Raw genomic sequence first — 26,848 nt, 5'->3', positions numbered from 1 at the left:
ACATGATATAAGTTGTATATATCAAAAAAATTATTTAAACACATAAATTAAGAGTTTTTTAAGGGAATTTATATTAGGTTTATGCAAGATTAATGTGTCGTGTTTGTTAAACGATATGCCCTTCAGACTTTAGAGTTAATTTATGTTTTATTAAATTTATGAAATTGTCTACATGTAAAATTCATAAAACCATCATATTTATAAAACCACAAATTCTAGGTTTATAAGAAGTAGAAAAGATATTAATAATATTAAAGTAAAATTATGAGCATATAGACATTAATTATTAATTATAAGAAATTTTAAACATACATTTGTGTATTTAGAATGACATGGAATGATATGAGATTCTTGTTATCCATGCTAGACAGGAGCTCCAGAGAATGTACGTCTTATCTTATTAGTTATTGTTCCGTGTCCTTTTACATATTTTTTCTGTAAAAATTTGTTACAAAATTTTTTGTAAAAATTTGTTACGAATATTTTTATCTTATTTCTGTTTTTAAAACAATTTTTTTAATGTTATCACATGCACACATAACTCAATTTAATTAAATACATTTGTTAACTTGTCTAATTTTTTAAAAAGAGATTGAGTTGAGAGACAAGATAACTTTTCAACATTCCCTTTGCATCCAAGTGAAATTATTATTTAATAGGCTAGTTTTTGTCTATTAAATAAATGTTTGGGCTTAATGTTACATTTGTCTTGAAATCAACTACCCGATTACAATTACAAAATATGATATGCTAGAAAATGATGTAAGCACATGTGTCATCTTGGTGTCCATCAAAAAGATATACAAAATATCACAAATCGTGTATCGTATCACAAATCATGCAGATACGATATCAATATCGTATCCTATTTATTGAAAAATATCGGTTAACAGATATCGTATCCTATTTATTGAAAAATATCGGTTAACAGATATACAATAAATAGTATAAATAAATATATTATTTATTGAAAAATATCGGTTAACAAATATACAATAAATAGTATAAATAAATATATTGTCAATTTCTCCCTTCCCGAATGTTCCTATGCTCCTATAAATAGGACCAGTCCCTCATTGTATTCCTCATCGATCTATCTCTCATCTATCTCTCACAATATATACTCTCACAATATATACTCTATCTCTCACACCATATACTTTTCTTTTACAATTATATTTTATTTTATCCTTTTAAGGTATAAATTTTTAATCTTATTCATTATATATATATTTATTGTTGAATTTTATGATAAAATATAAATCATTATGATTTTAAAGGCAAGAGACTCTTGTTCTTTTCTTTTGGTGGTTTGTATGTTTGTGAAAGAATTTATGATTTTTTTCAATTTTTTGTATAAATAGAAAAACAATTTATCTTAATTAGAAAATGGAATTTATTCGTAGATCACAAGATAATATTTATATAATTTATCATAATATTTTCCCCACAATTTATTATTTGTGAATCATCTTGTATGTATAATAAATGAAAAATGATTTTTTAGGAGTTTTCCCTCGTCGTAAGAAAATAATTATTTGCAATTTTTTCATCATGTACAAATGACAGATGTGAGTATACATGATTGCTTTTTATTATTGCTAAGACTTGTTACATAGTTATTAATTTTTACAAAGATAATAATAGATATATGAATAAGAGTAAAGTTCTATGGAGACTTGTTAAATAATCTTTTGTATATAATTTACAATTTTGTCATGAATGAACAAATATTTGGAAGTCAATTGTTAAACAAATAATTCTTTCAAATGTACCGACATTTAGTATTTAAAAAATTATTAAAAGAAAATTATCTATACAATATCTTAATACAAACAACTTATTTTTTCTATCTTAATTAAATAATTAATATAGTTTAGATGCTGGTGTAATTAAATATTGACTTATATTATAAGATAGTATTTTTGTGAAATCATCAATAAAATATTTATAAATATAATATTTTAAGAAATATCTAACAAACAGTATTTTTACTTTTTAATATATAATGTATAAAAAAAAATTCTATTTTTCAGAATAATATATATCAACAATGTATGAATATACGCGCGTGCGCCTATATATATATAGTTTTACTTTTAATATACAAATATATAAAATATATATTATAAGATATCACAATCTTTTTAAAATAATATATAACATAAATATTATCTATTTCATCAAATATTACGGGTTCATAAATTCCAACTAAATCTGAAACTTCTTCCATATTATGATACTGAATAAAATCATAATTAATCTTTACTAGTCTTTTTGTTCTTTCTTTTATACAAACTTATATCTATACATATGTATATGTAAAATGTATACTAACATAGTTACATAGATGACACACATGCACATAACAAATTACATGCATGTAACTAATGTCAGCTTAATGTATCTACAGAAATGGAGCAAAACAACAACTCTGTGAAAGGACAGCAGGCTGGCCTAAACGGAGTCGACAAAATTGACCAGAACGGAGGTGAGAATAACCATATGGCTGCCGTTGCTGCTGATGGTCGCCAAAGCGGAATTGCTGCTACTGGTAGCAATAACGAGAACCAAATTAATGCATCAGAAGCGTAAGATTGATTCGTCGCTTACCAAACAAATGAAAGTCATGCATTATTTATATATTGTCATGTTTTGATCTCTGCAAACCAGTTTTATTAACCTTAATCAAAATTTAGATTAATTATTTGTATTAACTATTCTCTTGACGATTTTTTTTCCCTTCCAATTTAGCTACTCTGAGCAGTTTGACCTCTCGGGAATAGATGAGCTTACTCAAGTCGAGGGTTGGGGGGACGATGAGCTCACTCAATTGGAGGTGTCAAGATTTTCATTTCTTTACGACTTTACCGACTTTTTCCTACCACGTGTACAATCTACGATGTGTCTTGATTTGTACTCTTGTGCCTTACTTTTTAACACGCATTTTGAGACTACTACTATAAAGTAGAGTTTCATAATATTTTTTTAATTTTTTTTCCTCAATAAAAGTTTGCCTTTAAACTTCTATTACAAAAAAAATAAATTAAAAAAATGTTATGGAACTATACATTATAAGAGTCTCAAAATGCGTGCAAAAACGTAAACAACGTGCTGGGACGAAGGGAGTATATATATGTAGTCTAGGTACCGATAAGATAACTTAGATCATCTCCAATGAGTTCTTTAAACAACCTCTTAGCTCTAAATTTATGGAGCAAGTCAAGAATCAGTGCTCTAATAAGCTCTTAAAAACTCTTTAAAAGTTTAACTAGCATTTAGTAATTCTTAAGTTTTTATTTATAAATATATTATAAAATCCCCTCCAATCTCCCTCTCTCTTTCACTTTTATAAAATAAATATAAAATATGAATAAAGAGTTAAGTACAAAGAATAATATCGAAGTTCTCATCTTTTCCAATGTATTAACTCACTAAAGCCACATTTTATGTTATCGTTGAAGGAATGCTTTACGAGCACGATTGGAAATGGTGCAAGACAGTATACAATTATGCTGCTTATTCTTGTTTATGTATTTGATACTTGCATTTAATTAACCTCCCAACTTTTTCAGAAGGAAACCGCTGCTATCCGAGCAGAAAACGTTGCTGTCCAAGCCCAAATAGCTGCTCTCCAAGCCGAAAATGACAGGCTTCGAGCTGAAAGACAGAAATTTCGAGATGAATTTTGGAGGTGCAGAATGCCTTAATCAAAATTTAGGCTAATATTTTGTTTCCATATGTAATTTCTCTTCTTCCCATGATTAATTTCTCTTGACGATACTTTTTTCTTTTTAATTTGAATTTAGCTACTTCAAGGACTGTGTGGGATTTGACATGCTGGGAACAGATGAGCTTGATCAACTCATGGAGAGTTGGTTGAAAAATGAGATCACTAGATTGAAGGTATTAAAATTTTCACATCTTTATGAGACGGCCGACTTTTTCCTACCATGTGTACAACGTGCCTTGATTTGTGTATATATATGTATGTTGCTTCTTGTTTATGTATTTGATACTAGCATTTAATTAACCTCTCAACTTTTTCAGGATGAAAACAATGCTCCCCGACAACTTATATATGATAATCGAATAAACTGTGCATGTGGATGCGAGGATGGGGGAGAAGACTCAGAGGATGACAATGGCGGCCATTAGGCTGATTGTTTGTTTTGTTATCTTTTGAACTATTGTTTGGGTTGAATGTTAGAATAAATTGATATGGGTCGTTTGATCGATCTTGGTTTGGATTTTTATATATATGGATTGGTTTGAATTATGTCTGTGGATTGTTTATGTTATGGAATTTGTGTGTTGGCTGTTGGTCAATTTGTTTTTATGGTTAATGTTTATGTATGTGTGTTGTTGATTAATATCACCTGTGCTGGATTGTTATTGGATAAAGTAGAACCCCTACTATAGAGATATGCCACTAGGAAGTAGGGTCATTAAAGCTTAATTCATGCTATTATAAGTTGATTATGTATCTCAAGATTAGTTGTTTAAGACATTTGCAAAACCAATTAATGGTGGCATATTCAATATCAACCCAAGGACAGAGCTGCTGTTTTTAAAGGTGTCGTGTTTTAAAATCATGGTTTTCACATGAACTACTTTTATGCAGGTAAAACACAGTAGTGTATGGGCGGGGCAGAAACTTCAGCTGTCATGGGAACTGTCCACACTTGCTCAGAGGCTCAAGCAGATCATGAACATCTTAAGAGGAATTTAGATATCTACTACCTACACAAAGGTTTTTTATACATATAAGTCAGCACATCGTTTAATTATGACCTTGTATATATGGTGATGAATCTGTATACATGATTAATGTTTTGATGTTTGTAGATGAGAAGATGAGAGCTGCAGCCGATGAGTCATTGAAGCATTTGTTTGATGTCACTCACATTGATAACATGAAAGTTCTCAGGGCGCTGATTTATTCCAGGGAAGACACAAAATTTTCCTCCCAATCATTTGACATTGTTTCATTGCTTATGTGGTATGTCCAATCATCCAATTGTATGCTATTACAATGCATTTGAGAGTAGTAATTCAATCTCTGCATAATTTAAACCGGATAACTATTCTGGCTGGACCATCAGCTCTTGTAGTTCGAAGACTCACTTCTAATAGATTTTTAGTTGTCTAGTCTGTATAATGATATGTTCCTTTAGGACCTTTACAAGTTCTTGTTATTCATGCACAAGTAGATATTAGCTCCAGAGAATGTAGGTCTTATCTTATTACTTCGTGTCTTTTTACATATCTTTCTTTTTACATATCTTTTCTGTAAAATTTTGTTACAAAATTTTTATCTCATTTCTCTTTTCAAAATAATTTTTTAAATGTTGTCACATACACACATAACTCAATTTAATTAAATACATTTGTTGACTTGTCTAATTTTTTTTTAAAAAAATTGAGTTGAGAGACAAGATAACTTTTCAACATTCCCTCTGCATCTAAGTGAAATTATTATTTAATGGGCTAGTTTTTGTCTATTAAATAAATGTTTGGGCTTAATTGGAAATCAACTACCCGATGACAATTACAATTACAAAATATGAGATGCTAGAAAATGATGTAAGCACATGTGTCATCTTGGTGTCCATCAAAAGGATATACAAAATATCACAAATCATGCAGATACGATATCAATATCGTATCCTATTTATTGAAAAATATCGGTTAACAGATATACAATAAATAATATAAATAAATATATTGTCAATCCCCCCTTCCCGAATGTTCCTATGCTCCTATAAATAGGACTCGTCCCTCATTGTATTCCTCATCGATCTGTCTCTCATCTATCTCTCACAATATATACTCTATCTCTCACACCCTATACTTTTCTTTCACAATTTTATTTTATTTCATCCTTTTAAGGTATAAATTTTTATCGTATTCATTATATATATATATTGTTGAATTTTATGATAAAATATAAATTATTTTGATTTTAAAGGCAAGTGACTCTTGTTCTTTTCTTTTGCTGGTTTGTATGTTTGTGAAAGAATTTATGGTTTTTTTCAATTTTTTGTATAAATAGAAAAACAATTTATCTTAATTAGAAATGGAATTTATTTGTGGATCACAAGATGATATTTATATAATTTATCATAATATTTTTCCCAATAATTTATTATTTGTGAATCACCTTGTATGTATAATAAATGAAAAATGATTTTTTATGAGTTTTTCCTCTTCGTTAGAAAATAATTATTTGCAATTTTTTTATCATGTATAAATGACAGATGTGAGTATACATGATTGCTTTTTATTATTGCTAAGACTTGTTACGTAGTTATTAATTTTTACAAAGATAATAATAGATATATGAATAAATAATCTTGTGTATATAATTTACAATTTTGTTATTAACAAATATTTGAAAGTCAATAATGGTTATAATTCTTTCAAATGTACCGACATTTAGTATTTAAAAAATTATTAAAAGAAAATTACCTATACAATATCTTAATATAAACAACTTATTTTTTCTATCTTAATTAATTAATTAATATAGTTTAGATGCTGGTGTAATTAAATATTGACTTATTTTATAAGATAGTATTTTTGAAATCATCAATAATATATTTATAAATATAATATTTTAAGAAATATCTAACAAACAGTATTTTTACTTTTTAATATATAATGTATAAAAAAAATTCTATTTTTCAAAATAATATATATCAATAACATATGAATATACGCGCCTATATATATATATATATTATACGATAATAAGAAGTGGATTTGTTTTAAAAGTAAGATACTTTTGTTATCAGTGGTATAATATTAAATAAATTATTTTGAGAAATTTTCCAACAAGTATAGTTTTACTTTTAATATACAAATATATAAAATATATATTATAAGATATCACAATCTTTTTAAAATAATATATAACATAAATACTATCTATTTCATCAAATATTACGGGTTCATAAATTCCAACGAAATCTGAAACTTCCTCCATATGAACAAAATCATAATTCTTTACTAGTCATTTTGTTCTTTCTTTTATACAAACTTATATATACACATATGTTATATATAAAATGTATACTAACATAGTTACATAAATGACACACCATGTAACTAATGTCATCTTAATGTATCTACAGAAATGGAGCGAAACAACAACTCTGTGAAAGGACAACAGGCTGGCCTAAGCGGAGTCGGCAAAATTGACCAGAACGGAGGTGGGAATAACCATATGGCTGCCGTTGCTGCTGATGGTGGCCGAAGCGGAATTGCTGCTACTGGTAGCAACAATGAGAAACAAATTGATGCATCAGAAGCGTAAGATTGATTGGTCGCTTACCAAACAAATGAAAGTCATGCATTATTTATATATTGTCATGTTTTGATCTCTGCAAACCAGTTTTATTAACCTTAATCAAAATTTAGATTGATTATTTGTATTGACTATTCTCTTGACGATACTTTTTTTTTTGTCTTTCAATTTAGCTACTCTGAGCAGTTTGACCTTTCGGAAATAGATGAGCTTACTCAAGTCGAGGGTTGGGTGAACGATGATGAGGTGTTAAAATTTTCATATCTTTACGATTTTACCGACTTTTTCCTATCATGTGTACAATCTACCATGTGTCTTGATTTCTACTCTCTTTGTGCGTTACTTTTTAACACGTATTTTGAGACTCCTACTATAAAGTAGAGTTTCATAATATTTTTTTAATTTTTTTTCCTCAATAAAAGTTTGGCTTTAAACTTTTATTAGAAAAAAATTAATGAAAAACAACGTTATGGAACTATACATTATAAGAGTCGCAAAATGCGTGCAAATAATAAACGTAAACAAAGATAACTTAGATCATCTCCAATGAGTTCTTTAAACAACCTCTTAGCTCTAAATTTATGGAGCAAGTCAAGAATTAGTGCTCTGATAGGCTCTTAAAAACTCTTTAAAAATTTAACGAGCATTTAATAATTCTTAAGTTTTTATTTATGAATATATTATAAAATCCCCTCCAATCTTCCCTCTCTCTTTATTAACTTTTCTCTCTCACTTTTATAAAATAAATATAAAGTATGAATAAAGAGTTAAGTACAAAGAATAACATCGGAGTTCTCATCTTTTCCAATGTATTAACTCACTAAAGCCACATCTTATGTTATCGTTGAAGGAATGATTTAGGAGTTATGCTGCTTATTCTTTGTTTATGTATTTGATACTTTGCATTTAATTAATTAACCTCTCAACTTTTTCAGGAGGAAACCGCTGCTATCCGAGCAGAAAAAGTTGCTCTCCAAGCCCAAATAGCTGCTCTCCGAGCCGAAAACGACAGGCTTCGAGCTAAAAGACAGAAATTTCGAGATGAAATATGGAGAGACAGGTGCAGAATGCCTTAATCAAAATTTAGGCTAATTATTTTGTTTCCATATGTAATTTCTCTTGTTTCCATGATTAATTTCTCTTGACGATACTTTTTTCTTTTTAATTTGAATTTAGCTCCTTCAAGGACTTTGTGCAATTTGACCTGCTGGGAACAGATGTGCTTGATCAAGTCATGGGCCATTGGTTGAAGAATGAGAACACTAAACTGAAGGTATTAAAATTCTCACATCTTTATGACACTGCCGACTTTTTCCTACCAAGTGTACAATGTGTCTTGATTTGTATATATATGTAGTCTAGGTACTAATAAGATAACTTAGATAGTGTATAGTTATATATGTTGCTTCTTGTTTATGTAGTTGATACTTGCATTTAGCTAACCTCTTAACTTTTTCAGGAGACAATTGATGCACTCCGACGACAACTTCTAAATGATAATCAACCAAACTGTGCATGTGGATGCGAGGATGGGGGAGAAGACTCAGAGGATGACAATGGCGGCCATTAGGCTGATTGTTTGCTTTGTTATCTTTTGAACTATTGTTTGGGTTCAATGTTAGAATAAATTGATATGGGTCGTTTGATCTTGGTTCGGATTTTTCTATTTATGGATTGGTTTGAATTATGTCTGTGGATTGTTTATGTTATGGAATTTGTGTGTTGACTGTTGGTCAATTTGTTTTTATGGTTAATGTTTATGTATGTGTGTTGTTGATTAATATCACTTGTGCTGGATTGTTATTAGATAACGTAGAGATATGAGTTTCTTATTCATAGTCCCTCACTCACTGTGGGGTGCACATGTGTATTTAGACCTCTTTGTATGGCCTTTGCTGGATGATTGCTCTTGTTCATACTGCTGGTTGTTTAATCTCAAAATTAGTTGTTTAAGGCATTTGCAAAACCAATTAATGGTGCCATATTCATTTTCAACCCAAGGACAGAGCTGCTGTTTTTAAAGGTATGTGCATTATCTTGTAACATAGTACTTGAAGAGCTCGTGTCATGTTTTAAAATCATGGTTTTCACATGAACTACTTTTATGCAGGTAATCCACACTAGTTTATGGGCGGGGCAGAAACTTCAGCTGTCATGGGAACTGTCCACACTTGCTCAGAGGCTCAAGCAGATCATGAGCATCTTAAGAGGAATTTAGATATCTGCTACGCCTACCTACACAAAGGTTTTTCATACATATAAGTCAACACATCGTTTAATTATGACCTTGTATATATGGTGATGAATGTGTATACATGATTAATGTTTTGATGTTTGTAGATGCGAAGATGAGAGCTGCAGCCTACGAGAGTCATTGAAGCATTTGTTTGATGCCACTAGTTGGATGCTCAGTTGGTGTGAGCACAACTGCACAAGATATCTTGCCGATAAATATCCTTCTGGCAGAGTTACTGTGAATACATGGAATTGAGGCCCTTCAAGAAATTATATCGTATGAACTAGTTGATATTGGGGAAATCTGACAATAAGAGTTTATCCGTCTACTACAATTCTTAATATCATCCCTCTACTTGTTGAAAACGTTGGGCTGATCTTTACGAAGGGAGATTTGAAGGAAGTGAGTGAGGAGGTTGCTAATTAGTACAAGGTCGGAGCTCCTGCTCATGTTGGTTTGGTTGCTCCTGTCGAATTTAGCCGGTCATTTTTACCCGTTTTTCTTGTAGTGTTGCTAAAACTCTAATATGGTCATACAATGATGTTTAGGTTGAGGTTAATGGATCCGTTAGGGGGAACTTGAATCGCATCCTATTGTATTGGTCTTAGGTTCGACAACTAATCTGATTGAAATTGTAAAGTTTATTTCAATAACCAGGGAAAAGATATACCTTACTAGAGGGTAATTAAATTTCATTCTCATTGGCAATACCCGCTGCTACATTCCACAAGTCTAGTCCCAATAATTTTACCATTTACCATTTCAGATTCCACGTGTCTGAGCACTCTCGACTCTAGCTACGCTGAGCACTCTCGACTCTGAGCAGACTACTCCGAAAAAATGTACTAGACAATCGTGAAGTTACTGCCCTGAAACGGCCTCATGGCTAATGTTAGAAAAACATGAGGATCAAAGCTAATACGGTCTTTTAGAGACACCGGAAAAACTTGCTCAGTTTTATCTTCTACTCGATGGAAGTAGTAAACAGAAGCATCTCCGGTTGCAAGTTATACATGGATTCTAGAGTGATCGTCACTTTCCCAGTATAGTGGTGAAAATCATCATCATCATCTACGTCATTTCGAAATTCGAATAGGTGGCAATTGTTTGTATTAACTTTTATGATCAAGTTGAGATGTTTGTATTCAACCTAATTCAATCGGTTATATCAAACACTGCCTTGCACCTGGCAGTTTCCAATGGTCACACAGATATTCTAAGCTGTTAGTAACAGCAGATCCAAGTGATAGACATACTCAGAACCATAACCATGAAACTCCAGATTACCTTGCGGCCAGATTGGGTTACAAAACGACATAGTTAAGTTGATCTGAGTGCTCTATATACTTGGGATTTTGATATTATACAATTTTAAAAAACTCAAATATAATTATATTTATGATAATATATTTATTTATATTTTTGAATAATAATATAATTCATTATATAAAAATTAATTAATTTTAAATTAACTTGACTTATAAATTATATTAAAATTATTTAAATTTATTAAAACTAGATTAAAATTTATTTTAAATTTGAAAAATATTTATATATATATGTATATTTAAATACTTGTAAAAAGAAATTTTATTACTAATTTATCAAAATTATTACTATAAGGCCTCTTTAAGGCCTCTTTAAGTCTCAATATTATTACTAATTTATGAAAATTAAATATATATATTCCCATAATTATTACGTTAAGACAGAAGAAGTTTATGAAAAATATCATTTTCTTGAGATTTTATAATTCATGTATGATTTATGAAATTGAAAATAATTTTTAAAACTATTTTTTCTATAAAACTACAAAATTTAAATTTATTAGAAGTAAAAAAGATATCAATTAATATTAAAAAAACAAATCAGGACCATGAACATGTACTGTTAAAAAGATTAATTATATTGAAATTGCAAAAAATATATTCTTGTATTTCGAATGATACGGAGTCCTGATATTGGATGGTTGATTTAATTCTGCATACCAATGCACCAGGTTCAAGAAATTCATTTTACCCTGTACTATTAAGTTTAGAGTGGGTATCAGGTCACAAATTATAAGTAAAAGACTAGTTTTTGTATACTTGTAGATAAATGTTCGGGCTTGTTAAATTTATCACAAAAGAGTTTAGGAATTCAAAATAAACTATCCACTTACAAAATATGAAATATTTGAAAATTATGAAAGATTGTATGTCATCCTTGCGTCCACCAAAACGATAATTACAAATCACCCAGATAAGATATCAGATACAGATACAATATCGTATCCTATTTATTAAAAACAAATCACAAAACGTCTCCAGAATGTTCTAAAACACCTATATATAGGTACATTTTGTCATTGTATTCTTCACAGCTCTCTCTTCTATTTTAGCATATCTCATCTATTGATACACTTTTTTCTCTCATAACTCCATACACCTTTCTCTCACAACTCCATTTTATTTTTTTCTTTTAAGGTATAAATTATTTTTTGTATTACTATGTAAATATTTATAACTAATTTTGAGGTAGGAATGTCACCGGACTCTTGTTTTTTGATGTTATATAAGTTGTAAGAAAATTTATAAATTTTTTCATTTACTTTTATATAATTTTATCATAATATATTTCTTTACAAACTAACTATATGAACTAAATGAAAAGGATTGTTCGTGAATTCTCTTCATAAAAGAGAAAAATTATTTTTTTTCATGTACAAATGATATATGTGAGTATACATGATATTTTTTTATTATTTGTGAAGACATTTTACATAATTATCAATTTATAATAATAAGTATAAAAATATATAATTTTTATATATAACTTAATCATGTTATTACAAGGGAATACTTGAAAACACATAATACATATTTATCTATACACATGTGTGATATGAGAATTTGTTCGGCATGTAAGATAGTAGTTTAATGTCATTAAAATAATGTTAAATAATTAGTTAAAAAAATTAACAGACATATTTTCAATTTAATACATGTTGTATAAAATAGCACTATTTTTATAAAAAAAGTGATATACGATAAATATAATCTATTTCATCAAATAAACCAAATCTAAAACTTCCTATACACTTAACAAAATCATAGATATAATTTTTTCTGGTCCTCTTAGTTATATATACATGGTCCTCTTAGTTATATATACATATCTGATTAAAATGTATATATACCAACATAGTCATATACATGACACACATGCAAATAACAAATTATATGATGTAACTAATATTTCACCTTATAATGTTGTGGCATCTACAGATTGAAATGGAGCAAAACATTAACAACAGTGTAACAGAACAGGGTGGCCTAAGCAGAGTCGGCAGGATTGATCAGAACCGAGGTGGGAATACCCATATGGTTGTCGTTGCTGTTGATGGTGGAAGCGGAATTGCTGCTACTGGTAGCTACAATGAGCAACCAATTAATGCATCAGAAGAGTAAGATTGATCAAAATTATTTATACATTATTTATACATTGTCATGTTCTCGTCTCTGCAAACTAGCTAGTTTTATTATCCTTAATCGAGAATATAGTACTAATCATGTTGTATTAATTATTTGTTTACATAATTAATTTGTCTTGACATATTTTTTTGTAATTTAAATTTAGCTACTTCAACGACGGTGGACAATTTAACATATCGGGAATGTTTAACATGTTGGGAATGGATGAGCTTAAACAAGTCCAACGTAACTTGGAGAATGAGCTCACTCAAATCAAGGTATTAAAATTTTCATGACTTTGTCGAGTTTTGCCTTTTTTGTATATATATGTAGTCTAGGTACTAATAAGATAACTTAGTTAGTGTACAGTTATGCTGCTTCTTATTTATGTAGTTGATACTTGCATTTAATTAACCTAGCTCTCAACTTTTTAATTTCAGGAGGAAAATGATGCTATCCAAGCCGAAAATGACAGGCTTCAAGCTGAAACAAAAGAATTACTGAATAAAATTTGGGGAAAAATTGTAGAATACAGTAACCCGGATTTCCTCATGTGATGGTGTCTCCGGTAATGGAAGCACATGATCCCCCAAACTGTGCAGGTAATGGTCATGTTGAAGGACGTGAAAATGGTGGCGAGGAGGTGGGAGAAGGCAGCTCAATGGGTGACAATGACGGCAATTAGGCTGATATTTTGTTTTATTATCTTTTGAACTATTGTTTGGGTTCAATGTTGGAATAAATTAATATGGTTTGATCTTGGTTTGAATTTTTCTATATATGGATTGGTTTTGGATTATGTCTGTGGATTGTTTATGTTTATGGAATTTGTGTGTTAATTAATCTGTGCTTGATTGTTATTGGATAACATATGCACTGGTGTGTGTGATGCCAGAAAATCAACAAGTTTTTTCTCCGATTCCAAGCTTTTCACCAAAAATATATGTTATTGTTCTCTTCTTTCAGTAGAAATTTTTATCGCGCGCAATGCTGACAAGGTCGATGTTGATCGCAGTTTTAACATATTGCATTGGTGATAAAGAATGGACTGCTAAACAATTTTATACCGTTGCCAATTTTGTGCCTTGTTCTTACAATCTTGTCTACAGTGGTGGAATGTTGTACTTGTACATAGTCTCTCCTTGTGGACAACTAGCTTCCTATAATATTGTTAATGGGGAACTTAAGTTTGAATTTTTGCTTGTAAACCAGCTTTTTCTTATAAATTTTCATTTTTCGACGAGACTGAAGTGTTACAAGACAACTATAAGAATAATTATGGTATTGCATTCTGAGATAAAATAAGTTAGATTAATGGCCAGAACTCCCTTGTGTCCTTTTTTTGGTCCATTGACCAAGAGGACAAGATAGAAAGAGTCGAGGTTCATTTTCAATTTTATCCAAAAAAAGAGATCCAAAATGTAATTATACCTCAATTAGCATGCCAATTTCTTCTCCAAAGGCCATCATTTTTGCAAGACCTTTTTGGCAGTTTGGTCCTCCGGTGCTCACATATATGTGCATTCTTGCAGCTTTAAGTATTGATTCTTGCAGTTGATAGTAATTTTCACATACAGGTTAAGAAAAGTGTCAAAGGCATCAAGCATGATCCATAAAAATATACACTCGCCATCTCTTTTAGCCTATGAATTATGCTGTTGAGTGTAGCTGGTTAGAAGCAACATCTGCAAAAGTTAACTACTCCAATTTCCACCGCCTACAATTAAAACAGGCCATCTTTAGGTCTGACTATGGGATGGCTATTTTTTTGGTGTGAGAATTAAATCAAGGTTCCATCCCAATAAAAGGTAATTTTGGAAATGATTATTGCCCAGTACTAGGCTCTTAGTGATCAAGTAAGAGCCTAAATAACATGTAATATATGTTAGGTTTAAAATACATGATTATTTGACTTTCATAATAAGTGGTAATTTCGTAATAACATGAAATTAATATTTAAATGGTTAGAATTCATTTGGTATAGTGGCCTGATAATTGTGTAAACACCTCCTCATTTGGTGCCCCGCTACATTCTGCATACTCAATAAGTTCTTCAGCAAATCCTAAATCTTTAAGCTGAACACATTTATACAGCGAAGGCTGGCAAAAATTACATACTTAATAAGTTCTTATTACATGATTCATGTTATATTTTGATTGTGAATCTTAAGATAAATAGTAAAAATATATATGTTTGCTTTATATTAATATCCTAACTATGGTTTTTTTAATTATAAAAATTAGTTATTCTCTAGAAATTGACAAAATAATTTTTTTGAAAAAAGAAATTATTGTCTTGATATTAATAAAAATTTATTTATTTAAATTAAAATAAATATTATAAGTGTCGGTCTAAATTAAAATTATAAAGTGAAAGAAATAACAAACTAGTAAATAATTAAATACGGAAAAAAGAGATTAATCCTGGCTTGGATTTGTAGAACTAATTTCAACGGCAAACATGCACTTTAAATCAGTCAGAACAATCAACCCATATGCAATACTCTTTTTGAGTTAATTTTGTTTGGCAGTCAAATTAAGTTTGTGACGTACTTAATTGAGATTTTAATGAATTATATATATTATATATTATAAAGAGAAAAGGGATATGAGATCATAAATCTGATATAAGCATATTTCTTAAATAAGGTGAAACTACATGAACCATGTAGTTTTATACAAAACCCTAGACCACCCACGTTTTATGAAAAACAATACACACCCACGTTTTATCAAAACAATACGTGACTTTTGCATCATATCAGCATTCACATACCACAATCCTGTACTCAGAAAATCATCAATCATCCTGTGGTTCTATACGAGAAGACTTACATTTTTTATCAGATCACTTGGAAGATACCCTCAATAATGATATCAGCAGTACAGGATCATCACTTACACCTCGAGAGGGTTTACAGTTTCAACCCCACGAAGAAGCATATGATTTCTACAATACTTTTGCTTTGACAAACGGATTTGCAATTCGAAGGTATTCTACTTACAAGTCTAGAAATAGTGATGTTATTATAAGAAGAACTTTTGTATGCAGGGTTACAAAAAAATAGTGCAGAACAGTGAGAAGTCTAAAACTATCGAAGAATCCGAGAAAAGTTGGATCCTGTTATGTGAGAAATACAAGCCAAATAAAGAAGAATTAACTGAGTCTCAAAGGAATATGGCAAAGTCTTGGAAGTGGGTTGAAAATATGTATGTAAAACGACGTCACTGGGTGAAAGCATATTTGAAAGACACATTTTTTGCAGGTATCTATACTTCTGAAATTTTTTAAATGATACTCAAGGATGTTATATTCTAGTTTAGCCAGAAATATTTTTTTTGGGTATAATTTGAGTAATTCACAATTGATCACAAACTTGTTCACTTATTTCTCAGGCATGAAGTCTTCTCAAAAAAGTGAGAGTATGAATTCATTTTTTGATGGATATGTCAATAGCAACACTCCTTTATCCGAGTTTATTGAGCAATATGAGAAAGCAATTGCAAGTCGTCGTGACGCAGAAGAGAAAGAAGATTTGATTTCAATGACCACAGCTCCCGATTTTACAAATATGCACTCTATAGAGGCTCATGCAGGATGAGTTTATTGTAGAAATATTTTCAAAATATTTCAGAATGAATTTAGTCAGATTTTGCATTGTCAACATAGTAAGGGAGTAAAAGAGGGTGTTGTGACCACATATGAGGTAGACTTTAAGGAGCATAAGAAAGCACACATTGTTAAGGTGGATATTTCAACAATATTTTGTAAGTGTTCATGTGCAAGATTTGAGACCTGGGGGATTCTTTGCAAGCATATATTGTATATCATGAAGCAGAAGTTACGTGTGAAGGTTATTCCCGAAGAATATATTTTACAGAGATGGACGTTAAACGCAAGATATAAGACTATATCTTGCCAGAATTATGGTGAATCTGAAGCTAATGAGACTAATACTTCAAAAGGGGTTACAGCGTTGGAAGCTTGGATATTACGGGATGATCTCAACAAAGTATATGAAAAAGTAATCTGTCACATGGAGCTATATGAAGAACTGAAGAATAAAATACATGAGTCGCTGAAAAGGATTGACGAAATTGAGAAGATACAAATGTTGCCATTGTTGACCAACAATGTGGAATCAAGCACGGCAGAAGGTTCTCAAGCAACACAGTTAAATTTTACTATCCGTGATCCGGCCAAGTGCAAGACTAAAGGCAGACCAAAAATTGCATCACGTATTCCTACTGGGATGCAAGAAGCTCAAGATTTAAAACAAAAAAAAAATTGCAATTTGTGTGGTCAAACAGGGCACTATAGGAGTACTTGCAAAAAAGTTGACTAGTGATTGTATTGTATGTTCTTTACCTGACAATTTAATGACAATTTAAAAATTCTTGATTCTGATTATCTGTTGGGTGTTCTAAGTTTAAGATTTGTACTTCAATTCAAATAGTCATTGATGCTTAGTAAGGTAGTGTTCTATACTACTGTTTAGTGGTGTGTCCTGCAATCGATGAAGTTTTGATCTGGGTATTAGTTGTTACAATTGTACCAAGCTGTTCGGAACAATGGACATAGGAAATAATCAGAATATGAAGTTTTTGATCATTTAAAAGATGTAGCATTCAAACCAAGACTATTTTATTCACAATCTCAACACTACATAAGTAACATCTAAACTATACTTCTTGGTTCTGCAAGAGCTAAAATTGTAGAGCATTCAAACTTGATTACAGCAACATGATCTTTGTATTCTTGTCCATACCATTTGAGCATTGTTAAGTGCAGCAACAAAAAAAGAAAGAACACTCCCTTTGTGAGCGTGTATTTGGTTGAAAGCGTCTGATAAAGTGTAACACATGATGGTGTAGTGAGCCAATCCAATAGAAAAAATTAAATTCGGGCCTTGATTTAGATCCTTTATTGCTTCAAGTAGCGACCCAAGTAAAGTGCAACAAACGGGACGGTGATAATACTCCCGACAAGCAGCCTTAAAGTAGAATAAAATCTTCAATTTAAATATAGATCAAAGCGACTCTGAAAAAAAAAAAGAACGATGGATAAGTATTGCAGAACAATATTTACTTTCTATATTACATGAAGTAATCCACTATAGTACTACAACATGGTCACTAATAGACGTACTGCATTACACAAAAAACAATTCACCAATACATAAAGAACTAGGAGTAGAAATCACGTTAAGTTAGAAAGTATGAAGAAGTGCAGGATGCTAACAAGGAATATAGATCAAAGCGAATGTTAAAAAAAAAAAGATCAAAGGATAAGTAGTGCAGAACAATATTTACTTTCTAGCTTACATGACGATATCTACTATTGTACTACAACACGGTCACTAATATAAGTTCTGTAGTACACAAAAAAATTATTCACCAATGCATAAAGAACTAGAATTAGAAATCACGTCAAGTTAGAAAGTATGAAGAAGTGCAGGATGCTAACAAGGAATATAGACCAAGCGACTCTGAATAAAAAGTGAAGAACAATGGATAAGCAGAGTGCAGAACAACATTTCCGTATAGCCGTACTGCAGTATACAAAAGTATGAAGAAGTGCAGAATACTAACAAGGAATAACTAAGTTCGTAATTATATCCTCACTAAAACTAAGTTCTGTAATAATAGTCGTACTGCAGAATACTAACAAGGAATCTTAAGTTCTGTAATAATAGCGGTACTGCAGTATACAAAAGTACGAAGAAGTGCAGAATAAGCGTATTGAAGTGAAGAAGTGACAAAGTTTCTCAAATGTGAAATGTGATCGAGTCTTGTGTTTTTAGTACAAATGGGCCTGGCTGTTTTGACAAGATGGAGTCGTTTAACCTGATTTAGGCATGGTCCTTAACTGAGATTAATCTGATACCCCCGTACTCTCATATATTATATTAATTTATTTAAATTTTAAATGAATATCATATGAATAAAATGGGATTTTAATATTTTATGAATAAAAATAATATTTCAAAATTTTAATTAAATACAAACCATAGATCAAGAACATTTCTATAATTTTAACCAAATACTATCACACGAAGTTGTTTATTTGAACGGCAGAAATTTGAAACTAGAGTAATGAGCATTCACACGTGTATGCTTAAAAGTGCATACGAGTATAAACGATGAAGTGGACAGCTGTCAGAATTTGTTAGTAGTTTCAGGCAGCCACCTTAATTGTTGCACACATACCTATGCGCCCTTATTCGGTGGAAGTGGCAACTGGCAACTACTAGAACAATCTTTGTTGCAAAACACACTTTTTACTCTCTCTCTCTCTCTCTCTCTCAACTCTCGCTCTTAATCAGCCATGGCTATTCCAACAGCAGCCTATGTGGTGCCACTGGGGGCCATCTTCTTTTTCTCAGGATTACTCGTTAATCTCATTCAGGCATGTCTTCTTTTTTTTAATGATTTTGTTAGTTGCTAATGACTCTCAAGTTCTTGACAGATAAAATAGCAATGATGTTACTCAATGTTTTTCAGGCGTTTTTCTTCGCAACAGTGTGGCCGTTTTCCAAGAAAACGTATATAAGGATCAACAAAGTGATTGTGGAGCTGTTGTGGCTTGAATTCGTTTGGCTTGGTGACTGGTGGGCTGGGCTTAAGGTACCTGATATTATAATTTATTATACGGATTTTCTTCGGCAAAAGCTAACAGCCACTTTTTAGTTAGATGGTGAAATATATGGGGTCTAATGAGACTATAATGATGGTATGCACAAAAATCTTCACCAATTAAAATCTTTCCCCTAACTAAAAGTAGATGGAAAGACACTTAGTTATATTACTAGTGCAATTCTTTACTTTCTCTTTTTCTTGAAGGAGTGTTTACTAAGAGAACTACAATTTTAGCTTTTCCCATGTTTAATCAGTGAAACACATTTCGATATTTTGATTAATTGAGATGCAACTTCTTCACATTTTAGTTTTGATGATTAATTATGTCGACACTGTTTTGCTAGTGTAAAGTTCTATATAGGAAAAACCTTACTCAGACTATTCTTTAAGCCTTTAACTGGATATCTTGTTTCTACTTGCAATAATAAGGATCGTAAATGTGCAACAAAATAAAAATGAAAAATGATCATTTGAATTTTTTTTGGGGAAAAACAAAATGATACCTCCTTCAGAACGCAAAATCAGAACCTGAGTGCAGCAAGTGTTGTCAGTACTCTTGGGTTTTTTGGCACTTATTAAACTTGGCTCGAAACTCGCTCGGCCCAGCTCGAATTACAGCCCTAATTACCAGGCTCGCAAATATGAAGCAGAAGTGTTTTTGACAGTGCTTTTAAATCAAGTTTTTTGACTTATAAGTTAAAAATAGTTTATTTGTATGATTTATGTAAAGAGTTTATAAATCAACTTCTGACTTATAAGTTGCTAGAAGTTAAACATTTTAACTTTTTTAATGACTTATTTATATTTTTGAAATTTGATTTGGTAAAAATGTAAAAGGCTACTTTAAAAAATAATTTATTATAATCTTAAATTTTTTTTATACATGATATAAGTTGTATATATCAAAAAAATTATTTAAACACAGAAATTAAGAGTTTTTTGAGGGAATTTATATTAGGTTTATGCAAGATTATTGGATGATGTGGAATGTTGCCGGGTGGATTTTTTGTAGTGCGAAATGGGCTTTGATTTATTCATCAAATGGGGCTATATGTAGGACTTATTTCATGGGCTTTGAGGTATGTGATACCATCCATGAGCCCAAGAGTGCTTACCTCTTGGTAAATGTTACATGTGCTTTATGGGTTTTCACAAAAAGGGAGAGACTTGCGGTCCGAATAACTGGCAAAAATGTGTCGTGTTTGTTAAACGTTACGCCCTTTAGGGTTAATTTATGTTTTGTTAAATAAATGTTTTTGAAAATTATTCTTAATAAACATATAACCATTATTCTTAATAAACATATAACCATGTGTCTAGATAATTCAATTTTTTTTAACTAAACACATATTCATCTTCCATTTTCAAAATCTTATTAGTTAAACTCTTATTATATTACAATATTACGAAATATTTAGTTTTAATTTGTAAAAGCTATATTTTTCAAGAAATTTGAATAAATGACTATAATCTTACAACTTCATTGCATATATGCAAATGATAGTAAAAATAAAAATAAATTTTCAATAAATTATTAAATTTACGCGATCATCAAATTGTGATATAATTTCATGTCAGTATAAAAGAGCTAAGTAATACTATTATATATAATTGATTTAAATTTTTTTAATAATTTCAGGGATCATAAAAATATATATAAATGAAATGTAATGCTGATAAATTTATATTTTTAGAAATATATCTAAATATTTAATTTAGATGTGAAAATTAATATTTGTCAAAAAATAATATTCATTTTTTATACCAAATGACTTATTATATATTAGTTATATTATTGAATTTAATTCATATATATAACATTCATTAAATTAATAGAAATAATACATTATAATTATTTATCTTATTATAATTTATAAGCCATTTTAAATATTTACATATATTTTTAGGCACACATGAAAATTCATCACTTTCAATATTTTTACAATTTGTTTTCTTACTAGAAAGCCTATTTAAATCAAAACATTATTATTAATTTTTCAAAATCAAAATATATATTATGATTATACATTGAGACTAAAAAAATTTATGAAATTGTCTACATGTAAAATTTATAAAACCATCATATTTATAAAACCACAAATTCTAGATTTATAAGAAGTAGAAAAGATATTAATAATATTAAAGTAAAATTATGAGCATATAGACATTAATTATAAGAAATTTTAAACATACCTTTGTGTATTTAGAATGACATGGAATGATATGAAATTCTTGTTATCCATGCACAAGTAGATAGTAGCTCCAGAGAATGTACGTCTTATCTTATTACTTATTGTTCCGTGTCTTTTTACATATTTTTTCTGTAAAAATTTGTCACAAATTTTTTATCTCATTTCTCTTTTCAAAACAATTTTTTAAATGTTGTCACATGCACACATAGCTCAATTTAATTAAATACATTTGTTAACTTGTCTAATTTTTTAAAAAGAGATTGAGTTGAGAGAAGATAATTTTTCAACATTCCCTCTGCATCTAAGTGAAATTATTATTTAATGGGCTAGATTTTGTTTATTAAATAAATGTGGGCTTAATGTTACATTTATCTCGAAATCAACTACCCGATTACAATTACAAAATATGAGATGCTAGAAAATGATGTAAGCACATGTGTCATTTTGGTGTCCATCAAAAGGATATCACAAATCATGCAGATACGATATCAATATCGTATCCTATTTATTGAAAAATATCGGTTAACAGATATACAATAAATAGTATAAATAAATATATTGTCAATCCCCCCCCCCCCCCCTTCCCGAATGTTCCTATGCTCCTATAAATAGGACCCGTCCCTCATTGTATTCTTCATCGATCTATCTCTCATCTATGATCTATCTCTCGCAGTATATACTCCATCTCTCACACCCTATACTTTTCTTTCACAATTTTATTTTATTTCATCCTTTTAAGGTATAAATTTTTAATCTTATTCATTATATATATATATATATATATATATATATATATATTTATTGTTGAATTTTATGATAAAATATAAATCATTTTGATTTTAAAGGCAAGAGACTCTTGCTCTTTTCTTTTGGTGGTTTGAATGTTTGTGAAAGAATTTTTGTTTTTTTCAATTTTTTGTATAAATAGAAAACAATTTATCTTAATTAGAAAATGGAATTTATTTGTGGATCACAAGATAATATTTATATAATTTATCATAATATTTTTTTCCACAATTTATTATTTGTAAATCACCTTGTATGTATAATAAATGAAAAATGATTTTTGTTGAGTTTTCCCTCGTCGTAAGAAAATAATTATTTGCAATTTTTTCATCATGTACAAATGACTATGTGAGTATACATGATAATTTTTTATTATTGCTAAGACTTGTTACATAGTTATTAATTTTTACAAAGATAATAATAGATATATGAATAAATAATCTTCTGTATATAATTTACAATTTTGTTATGAACAAATATTTGGAAGTCAATAATGGTTATAATTCTTTCAAATGTACCAACATTTAGTATTCAAAAAATTATTAAAACAAAATTACCTATACAATATCTTAATATAAACAACTTATTTTTTCTATCTTAATTAATTAATTAATATAGTTTAGATGCTGGTGTAATTAAATATTGACTTATTTTATCAGGTAGTATTTTTGAAATCATCAATAAAATATAAACATAATATTTTAAGAAATATCTAACAAACAATATTTTTACTTTTTAATATATAATGTATAAAAAAAATTCTATTTTTCAGAATAATATATATCAATAACATATGAATATACGCGCGTGCATATATATATATATAGTTTACACGATAATAAGAAGTGGATATGTTTTAAAAGTAAGATACTTTTGTTATCAATAGTATAATATTAAATAAATTATAACATAAATATTATCTATCTCATCAAATATTACGGGTTCATAAATTCCAACTAAATCTGAAACTTCCTCCATATTATGATACTGAACAAAATCATAATTAATCTTTACTAGTCTTTTTGTTCTTTCTTTTATACAAACTTATATATACACATATGTATATATAAAATGTATACAAACATAGTTATATAGATGACACACATGCACATAACAAATTACATGCATGGAACTAATGTCACCTTAATGTATCTACAGAAATGGAGCAAAACAACAATTCTGTGAAAGGACAGCAGGCTGGCCTAACAGGAGTCGGCAAAATTGACCAGAACGGAGGTGGGAATAACCATATGGCTGCCGTTGGTGCTGATGGTGGCCGAATTGGAATTGCTGCTACTGGTAGCAACAATGAGAAACAAATTAATGCATCAAAAGCGTAAGATTGATTGGTCGCTTACCAAACAAATGAAAGTCATGCATTATTTATATATTGTCATGTTTTGATCTCTGCAAACTAGTTTTATTAACCTTAATCAAAATTTAGATTAATTATTTGTATTAACTATTCTCTTGACGATACCCTTTTTTTTTTCCCTTCAATTTAGCTACTCTGAGCAGTTTGACCTTTCGGGAATAGATGAGCTTACTCAAGTCGAGGGTTGGGTGGACGATGAGCTCACTCAATTGGAGGTGTCAAAATTTTGTACCACGTGTACAATCTACGATGTGTCTTGATTTGTACTCTTGTGCGTTACTTTTTAACACGCATTTTGAGACTCCTACTATAAAGTAGAGTTTCATAATATTTTTTTAATTTTTTTTCCTCAATAAAAGTTTGGCTTTAAACTTTTATTAGAAAAAAATAAATTAAAAAAACGTTATGAAACTATACATTATAAGAGTCTCAAAATACGTGCAAACAATGAACATAAACAACTTGCTAGGACGGAGGGAGTATATATATGTAGTCTAGATACCGATAAGATAACTTAGATCATCTCCGATGAGTTCTTTAAACAACCTCTTAACTCTAAATTTATGGAGCAAGTCAAGAATTAGTGATCTAACAGGCTCTTAAAAACTCTTTAAAAATTTAACGAGCATTTAGTAATTTTAATTTTTTATTTATGAATATATTATAAAATCCCCTCCAATCTTCCCTCTTTCTTAGTTAACTTTTCTCTCACTTTTATAAAATAAATATAAAATGTGAATAAAGAGTTAAGTACAAAGAATAACATCGGAGTTCTCATCTTTTCCAATGTATTAACTCACAGCACTATTGGAAAATGGAAATGGTGCAAGACAGCGTACAGTTATGCTGCTTATTCTTGTTTATGTATTTGATACTTGCATTTAATTAACCTCTCAACTTTTTCAGGAGGAAACCGCTGCTATCCGAGCAGAAAAAGTTGCTCTCCAAGCCCAAATAGCTGCTCTCCAAGCCGAAAACGACAGGCTTCGAGCTAAAAGACAAAAAATTTTAGATGAAGCTTGGAGCATGGGGTGCAAAATGCCTTGACCAAAATTTAGACTAATTATTTTGTTTCCATAATTAATTTCTCTGACGATATTTTTTCTTTTTAATTTAAATTTAGCTACTTCAAGGACCGTGAGCAACTTGACATGCTGGGAACAGATGAGTTTGATCAATTCTGCCCTTGGTATCAAAATTCTCACATCTTTATGACACGGCCGACTTTTTCCTACCATGTGTACAATGTGCCTTGATTTGTATATATATATATGTATGCTGCTTCTTGTTAATGTAGTTGATACTTGCATTTAATTAACCTCTCAACTTTTTCAGGAAGAACACGCTGCTCTCCGACAACTTATAAATGATAATCGACCAAACTGTGCATGTGGATGCGAGGATGGGGGAGAAGACCCAGAGGATGACAATGGCGGCCATTAGGCTGATTGTTTGTTTTGTTATCTTTTGAACTATTGTTTGGGTTCAATGCTAGAATAAATTGATATGGGTCGTTTGATCTTGGTTTGGATTTTTCTAAATATGGATCGGTTTGAATTATGTCTGTGGATTGTTTATGTTATGGAATTTGTGTGTTGGCTGTTGGTCACCTGTGCTGGATTGTTATTGGATAACGTAGAACCCCTACTATAGAGATATGAGTTTCTTATTCATAGTCCCTCACTCACTGTGGGGTGCACATGTGTATTTAGACCTCTTTGTATGGCCTTTGCTGGATGATTGCTCTTGTTCATACTGCTGGTTGTTTAATCTCAAAATTAGTTGTTTAAGGCATTTGCAAAACCAATAAATGGTGCCATATTCATTTTCAACCCAAGGACAGAGCTGCTGTTTTTAAAGGTATGTGCATTATCTTGTAACATAGTACTTGAAGAGCTCGTGTCGTGTTTTAAAATCATGGTTTTCACATGAACTACTTTTATGCAGGTAATCCACACTAGTTTATGGGCGGGGCAGAAACTTCAGCTGTCATGGGAACTGTCCACACTTGCTCAGAGGCTCAAGCAGATCATGAGCATCTTAAGAGGAATTTAGATATCTGCTACGCCTACCTACACAAAGGTTTTTCATACATATAAGTCAACACATCGTTTAATTATCACCTTGTATATATGGTGATGAATGTGTATACATGATTAATGTTTTGATGTTTGTAGATGCGAAGATGAGAGCTGCAGCCTACAAGAGTCATTGAAGCATTTGTTTGATGCCACTAGTTGGATGCTCAGTTGGTGTGAGCACAAGATATCTTGCCGATAAATATCCTTCTGGCAGAGTTACTGTGAATACATGGAATTGATGCCCTTCAAGAAATTATATCGTATGAACTAGTTGATATTGGGGAAATCTGACAATAAGAGTTTATCCGTCTACTACAATTCTTAATATCATCCCTCTACTTGTTGAAAACGTTGGGCTGATCTTTACGAAGGGAGATTTGAAGGAAGTGAGTGAGGAGGTTGCTAATTAGTACAAGGTCGGAGCTCCTGCTCATGTTGGTTTGATTGCTCCTGTCGATGTTGTTGTGCTCCCAGGGAAGACGGGCCTTGATCCCTCTCGGACATCCTTCTTCCAGGTCCTCAATATCCCAACTAAGATTAATAAGGGTACTATTGAGATTATCACTCCAGTCGAGCTTACAAGGATGCCTAGAAGAATATATTGGCAATTGCCCTCGAGACAGAGTACTTATTCCCACAGGCTGATAAAGTGAAGGAGTGCTTGCAGATCTTAGTAAGTTTGTAGTAGCTGCTGCTCCAGCTGCAACTGCTGATTCTGGTGCTGATCCTGCTGAAGAGAAAAAGGAAGAGCCTGCTAAAGAATCTGACTAATTTCTTT

At 30.5% G+C, this 26,848-nt stretch overlaps 2 long non-coding RNA genes across 2 annotated transcripts; both read left to right on the top strand.

The window, feature by feature from the left end:
- The first annotated feature begins 3,543 nt into the window (after nucleotides 1-3,543).
- On the top strand, nucleotides 3,544-5,117 carry LOC108212076 (uncharacterized). The gene is made up of 4 exons (XR_010289564.1): nucleotides 3,544-3,694; nucleotides 3,810-3,906; nucleotides 4,051-4,753; nucleotides 4,849-5,117. It is a non-coding gene; the product is annotated as an uncharacterized LOC108212076 (long non-coding RNA).
- A 20,557-nt stretch (nucleotides 5,118-25,674) lies between these two features.
- On the top strand, nucleotides 25,675-26,507 carry LOC135151097 (uncharacterized). The gene is made up of 3 exons (XR_010289606.1): nucleotides 25,675-25,849; nucleotides 25,937-26,071; nucleotides 26,167-26,507. It is a non-coding gene; the product is annotated as an uncharacterized LOC135151097 (long non-coding RNA).
- Nucleotides 26,508-26,848: the final 341 nt, after the last annotated feature.

Source organism: Daucus carota, chromosome 3 (assembly GCF_001625215.2).
Source record: "Daucus carota subsp. sativus chromosome 3, DH1 v3.0, whole genome shotgun sequence".
In the NCBI taxonomy this organism is placed as follows: Eukaryota; Viridiplantae; Streptophyta; class Magnoliopsida; order Apiales; family Apiaceae; genus Daucus; species Daucus carota.
The sequence above is the reverse complement of the archived record's forward strand: the minus strand, read 5'-3'. Positions and strand labels throughout refer to the sequence as shown.